At 45.8% G+C, this 6,973-nt stretch overlaps 1 pseudogene; it reads right to left on the bottom strand.

Moving 5' to 3' along the window:
- Positions 1–560: 560 nt before the first annotated feature.
- Positions 561–6,559, bottom strand: LOC102848047 (annotated as a pseudogene).
- Positions 6,560–6,973: the final 414 nt, after the last annotated feature.

Below are 6,973 nucleotides of genomic sequence, written 5' to 3'. Positions count from 1 at the left end.
ATAGTATTTTCCTTAGTCCTCCCCAGGACTCCTATAAGAAGGAACCCCAAAATTGCTAGTGTGCCATTTTGACTCCTCTGCATGCTGTGTGTCTGGGTCACTTGGCGTCCCTCTCAGACTGTGCAATAAAGGCCTGTTGGATTCTTGGGACCAGTTTCTTTCTTTCTCTCACCCTCACACTCTTTTTTTTCTATCTAACACATACAGTCGTGTATCAACCATCACATTCAGATGCAGAACCAATCAACCCAGAAAATTCCCACTTGCTCTTTTGTATTCCTCTCCCATTTTCTGCCCCTACTTTTAATTTTTTCTAGGGTATCATGCAATATACAGACTTAGAGGCTGGATTCCTTGATTTATCTGTATTTTTTGTGTGTGTATGAGTATAGGTTTTCACACATTTATATCCAAGGAGATAGATATCTGGATTTTATGTTAATTGCATGTTTAAGTTGACCAAAAATGGTCAAACTTTCTAAAATTATTGTCTTGTGTACCCAGCAAGAAATGTTTTCTTTCTTTTCTCTTTTTTGAAAAATACCTATTAAAGTTTTTTTCTAAAAAAAACACCCCACATCCTTTTCATTAATATACTTAAAAACAGTAATGAAGCTTATGAGTTTGTCTTCCACTTCATTCACAGTCATCCCTTTTGTGGATTTCTTTAACAAGTTGTCACAGTACTTTCCCAGCAGTTCAGGTGCTTTACAGATTGGGGTTCTGGAGGGAAAATGTAGCAGTTTCCCCAGCCTTGATCACCCCTTTGAAAGCTGATAACATCTAAGGAGGTCAGATCAAAGACCAGACCAGACAATGGATCCTGATAAGGCTCTGGGCCTCATCACAAAAGCCCAAACCCAATTCAATTAACAGCCCTAAATTCTGAGCAAAATATCTTCCCTAGTCCTCCCTAAAACCCCTATAAAAAGAAACTCTCCTTTAAAAAAAAATTAGATATGATCTCATCCCAGTAAGAATAGCTAAATTTCTTTTTTAAGAGTTCAGGGGTAAAAAAAAAAAAAGAGTTCAGGGTTTTTTATTGAACATATTACAAAAGGAGTTTAGTCAAAAAGACCAAATCCCATGTCATCATCAGACTCTTCAGATTCTTTTTTCTTTGCTTCAACTTTCTTCTCATCTGGGGGGTGGGGGGGCAGGTCCTCTAGCCGGTGCGGCCCAGGTTCACCAGCACCCACATTGCAGATGAGACTCCCAATATTGACATTTGCCAGGGCCTTTGCAAACAGGCCAGGCCAGAAAGGTTCAACGTTGACACCACTGCCTTAATGAGGGCATTGATTTTATCCTCCTTGACGGTCATGGTCACCTCATCATCTCATCATCGTGCAGGATGAAGGCTGAGTAGATGCAGGCGAGCTCAGAGACGGAGACTAAGGAGGCCAAGGTGCGGTGGTGCTAGGCTGAAGGCTGCCGGACTCTGTGCTAGTCGCTGGGTGAAGTGAGGGCCTCACCCCAATGTGGCCTTAGCTTCCTCGGAAGGGCAAGAATAGCAAAATTTAACAGAGCAGCTGTTAGATATAAAAAAGGCGTAAGGGAGAGAAATAAAGAAATTGGTCCCAAGAAACAGGTCTTTATTGCTTGGTCTGAGAGGGATGTCAAGTGACCTGGCCTCAGAGTACACAGACAGGATCGGAAAGGCCCTGCAGTTTGGGAGGGGGGAGGGGTCCTTATAGTGGTCCTGGGGAGGACTAAGATGGCATTTCTCGGAATTTGGGGTGTTAATTAAGTTAGGTTTGGGTTATTTTGATCAAGCTCAGGCCCCTATCAAGATCCATTGTCTGGTCTGGTCTTTGATATGACCAACTTAGATGTTATCAGGTTTCTCAAGACCAAGCTTGGGGGTAGGGGTGGGGCAACTGCTATATTCTTCCTCCAGCAGCAAACAGCAAATATTGGCGAGGTTGAGGAGAAACTGGAACCCTTATTCACTGTTGGTGGGAGTGTAAAACGGTGCAACTACTAATAATGCCACTGTTATAGAACAGGACTGATAACAGAAAAGATGATAAATAATGTACAAGCCATTGAAACAGAGGAGGGAGAAAACTGTATAAAAGGAATATATGATTAGGTATTATTGGCATGAAGAGTCCAGAATAAGAGTTGCATAGTAAAGTGGAGGGGAAGGGGGAACTGTAAGAACTTTTTTTTCCAAAGAATAAAACTAAATGAGCGGGAGGCAGGCAGGGAGGAAAATGTGCAACAATGAATGAATGGAGATCCAAGTTCTTTATAAGCTTTCATTAAAATAAAAAAATAAGAAAGTGACTGCCTCTGTGGACTATATTCAGCTTGTTGAAAGCACAAAGCAATTCTAGAACTTATATTGTTGTTATGTGCCATGGAGTTACCTGCTACTAATAGCAACCCTATGTACAACAGCTCTGAACCCTGCTCTACCCTGAGCTTAAGAGAAAAAAAAAAAACCAACCAACAACAAAACCTTGACTGTGCGACCTCCCTGCACCAGGTCACTTGGCCCTGGGTCACTTGGCATCTCTCTCAGACCATACAATAAAGTCCTATTCGTTTCTTGGGACCAGCTTCTTTGTTCTGTCTCTCCCTCAATTATTTTTTTCTATCCAATAGGGGCCTTATCCAGTACATTCATAAAGTACAGTCACGATCCCAAACAGTGTTGATAAATAGAACAAATTTACCATTGTACTTCTAAAACTGAAGCCACAAGCAGAGTTGGCATATTTTCCTGAGTAAGGTTACTTGTTGCTCTGAGACACTCATGATGGATATAATTTAGCAGTTCCTGAATCATAAGAGGTAAACTAGCAAAGACAACATGAAGACGTCTATACATATTTACCGTGTCATTTTTCCCGTCTGATGATGTTATGACATTCTGCATGCAAGGATCTGTAAATGGTCAGCTACCACTAGTTGCTGACATTCATGAATCACTCTAATATATATGAACTTGGACGTACGTATTTTCTACATCGAATTTCTTCGTCATTTAATCTACCAAGAACCTTTTGCTATGGGTCTTACTTGACTAGATGGCACCTAACAACAACAACGAACAACACAATTGAGGTACTTTTAACCACTTAATGAGGCTCCCCGTCTGCCTCTCACCGCTCCCACCAGCGCCCCTGGAAAACTCACGAAGATTGGAGCCAAGAAAAGGTAGGCGAAGCCCCTTTGATAAGTTATGAATGAGCAGCGAATGTTTGTAGAACTCATTGTTAATCCTGGAGTCGGCCCGGCCAATCACAGCCTAGAAGCTCTTTTGAAATTGCCCCGGGCTCAGCCAATAGAGAGGTGCGAGGCTCACAAGCCGTTGCCAAAGCCAGCCAGTGAGCGTGGCGCTATGCTAAAGAGCCACCCGGCCAGCCGAGCCGCCTGTCAGCGGGTTAAAGATGGAGCCAGTGCACTTGCGGAGCCACGAGGTGTAGGGTTGTCCACCGCAGGACTATGGAACGCGTAGGGGAGGCCGGCCCACTGAGACTCTCGTTAACTTTCTGCTTCCCACCTTGGCCCCAGACGGAAAGCATGTCTGACCGCGTGAGTCAGGGTCCTGATTGGGTGGGAATCGAAGGTAGGCTGGTCAGTCCCCATGGGACAGTATAAAAGGTCCGTCCGTTCCCCCCCACACACACACACACTCTTGAGGGCAGCCCCTGAAAGGCAGGTATCCCAGCCACATTCCTGTGCTCTTCTCTGGCCCACCGGTCTCTAGAATCTGCTTTGAGACCTTACAAGGAGTAAGGGGTGGGGGCTCTGAGTCCAGCAGAGGATCGTGCCCCAGCTGGGACTGCCTTTCTTCTGGGGATCAGACCATGGAGCAGAATTGTCCGGTTGGACCCACTCTCGCTCTGCAGTGAATGGGTTTAGACTGTGGCAGGAGTCTGACTCCCAGCCTTTGTGTGTGTGCCCCCGCCCCTTTCTGACCCATCCGCTCTGGCCCGCAGCTGGGCTATCCTGTACCTAGGGTGTGTGTGTGTGCAGGGGTGTCTCCCAAAGAGGCTAGCCCAGATCTCTTTGTGACCGCAGTCCCTAACGTGCTGGTAAGGGACCCCGGAGTCCTGAAGTCCCAGCAAAGACTCTAGCTGTGCTGGAAGGCCCCTTTGTAAGCCCCATCTGTTAGATAGGCCTCACCTTGTTTGAGCTTGAGGAGCTCTGGTAGCCTCGTGATAAAAAGCTGTGCTGCAATCCCAAAACCAAGGGGTTCAAATCCACCAGCTGCTGTGGGAGAAGGATATGTAATCTCCTTGCTTCTGTAAATCCACTGGAAGATCAGGCTATGGGTCATTTCCAACTCAATGCCACAAAACAACAACCACAATTGTGTATTGAGGGAGGTAGGGTCCCTCCTTCTGGCCCCAGTGGCTCTGACTAGGTTGCACTACTCTATCCTGAGAAGCAGTGCAATGATATTGTCAAAGCATCTGAGGTCAGCCTTGGGGATCCTCCCAGCAGCCCTCAACTCCCCTTCCCTGTCCAGGCTTGTTGGATTTGCCACCCCCATCCTCCACTTTGTAGGCTGGAAACTTGAGATCCTGGTCAGGCAAGACCTCCTGGGTCAGAGGACATCCTTCTTCCAGTCCAGGAGGCCTTACTCTCCCAGGGAGCCTGCATTCCAGGCCTGGATTTCTGCTGGCAGGCCTGCCCGACCCTCTTTCCCTGTTGCACTACTGTTCTCCGCTGGGAAGCAGTGCAATGATGAAAGGGCATTGGTTAGGCCCAGCCCATCACCTACAGCCCCTGGGACAGGCTTCCTAGCTTCCACTTCCTAGCTGAGGCAATGGGAGTGCCTGAGTGTTAAGTGTGTGACCTGATTTGAGCTAAAAGGTGTGCAGACAGTATAGAACATTTGGCTTCAAGCGTTCCAACTGAGTTCTGGTTGCACAGACAAAAGGACATATCCTTTTAATAGTTTTATAGCAGCTCTTTCTGCACCAGCCCCCCAGGTAAGACTGGGATTCTAGCCCTGCTTAGGGCTTAGAAACAGAAACCCTCTGCTTGTGTGGAAGGAGTCCCTTGGTAGTACAGCATTTGTCTGCTAACCTGCAAAGTTCAGGTTCACTTACAGGAACCTTGGAAGGCAGGCTTGGCAATCTATTTCCCAAAGAGCATAGCTACTGAAAGTTGTCAGGAATACAGTCCTATTCAGACACCCACAGAATTGGCATGTGCTGATGATAGTATTTTTTCATTCTGGGTCAGAAAGAGCAACATTCTCTGAGACCGACTTGGGATATGAAGCCTGTAGTTGGTGCCCAACCATGCCAGCTTTTTTGTCTTACAGAGAGCCATGCCCTGGGTTTGTAGGATGGACTGTGGGAAGCTTGGCGTGCATTCTTTTAGTGGAATGGTGAGGAGTTGGAAGTGCATTTCCAAGGAGGCCAGACCCATTATTTCTTTCCACGCAGGATGCAGCATGGTGCAAGAGGCTCTCATGTGTCTAGTAATAACCATGCTTCTTGAGAATAGAAACTGTGGTATTATGGGGTGGATGAAAAGTAATGACACATAAGCCTCCATCTCCTTGGTCCAACCTAGCTCCTTCATCCTTGGGACTGTAGCCAGAGGAGTCTAGGCCTCACCTCATGCAGGTTCTGCGTCCTTTAGTGGTCCCCATTCCCAGAGAGGCTTGCAAATGTCTCTTGGTAGAAACATCCCTTAGGTTCTACCACATCATGATAACAGAGTCTCAGATCATTATTTTGTCCCTGTGGCCAGGTCTTCATTAGACTGGATGTTTCTACAGGTAGAGACAGAACTTTTTTTAAAGATATGAATACACATGTAGTAGGAAGCTCTGGTGGCCTAGTGGCAAGAAACTGCACTGCAATCCTGAAGCCATGAGGTTCAAATCTACCAGCTGCCCTGTGGGAGAAATATGGGCAATCTCTTCCTGAGTGATTAACTGTCTCTGAAAACCCGCCAGAGAATAAACTATGGGTCAGTTCCGACTCTAAGGTACACAACAACAACACCAACACACATGAAGTATGGGTATCAGCATGGCATAACTGGAAAGGGGCAAGGAAGCCAATCAGAGGTCTGAAAGGCTCCTCAAAATGTGCTTGTTCTAACAATAAATGAATGGAAATCCAAAGTCTCTGTAAATTTTCATTGAAATTAATAATACTTTTTTTTTTAAAAGTGTAATTTCCATTTTATTTTCAGACGAGTTTTTTCTTCAGCCTTTTAAGGAATCAAATCCTTACATAGGCTTTGGTGGTGGTCGTGGGGCAGCACCTGCAGGTCTAAATCTAGGTGGAGGTGTCCAGTCCTTTCGGGCTTCACGAGAACGGTTCCTCACGACCTTGCTGTGAATGGCACAACTCACAAAATAGTGCAGTTTCACATAGAGCTTTGGAAGCACATAGGCGTCGAAAACACTCGCTTCGGAAATGTCCCTGACAGCAGCTGCCTCTACTATATTTCGGATTACGAACTTCTTAATTGCCTTGTCTTTGGGCACGCACCGGGCGCAGTTCGTGCAGCGAATAGGCTGCACGTGGCCGCGGCCCTTTTTGGCACGACCGTTGTTTTTCCTTTTCTTCGTCATGTTGGAAGCGAGGATCCGAGAGCAATAATACATTTTTTAAAAAAGAAATTTAAAAAATGTGCTTGTTCTGTTTGAAAACACACATGCTAAGGAATCTGTGGGTAGTACAAATGGTTAAGTATTTTCTAATGAATTCAGGACAAGCACCTCAGAAAAAGAGGCCTGATGATCTTCCAGACAATCACCCACTGATAGCTCTGGGGTACACTGTTCCATGCTGACATGGCACATGTTAAGTCAGAATGAACAGCAACAGGCTGTTTTTATACATAGTATATTCCTCATAATGCAAACTGTTAAGCACTCTGTTATTGTGTACCATTGAGTCCATAGCTGACCCTCCAGTGGATTTTCAGAGTAAGTAAAATTTCATGGGAGGAGATTGCCCATCCTTCTCCCATGGGGTGACTGGTG

This window comes from Elephantulus edwardii, unplaced genomic scaffold (genome assembly GCF_000299155.1).
Source record: "Elephantulus edwardii isolate Elephantulus edwardi_28Jun2011 unplaced genomic scaffold, EleEdw1.0 scaffold00146, whole genome shotgun sequence".
Lineage (NCBI taxonomy): Eukaryota > Metazoa > Chordata > Mammalia > Macroscelidea > Macroscelididae > Elephantulus > Elephantulus edwardii.
Note: the sequence above shows the minus strand (reverse complement) of the source record. Positions and strands in the feature narration are given on the sequence as shown.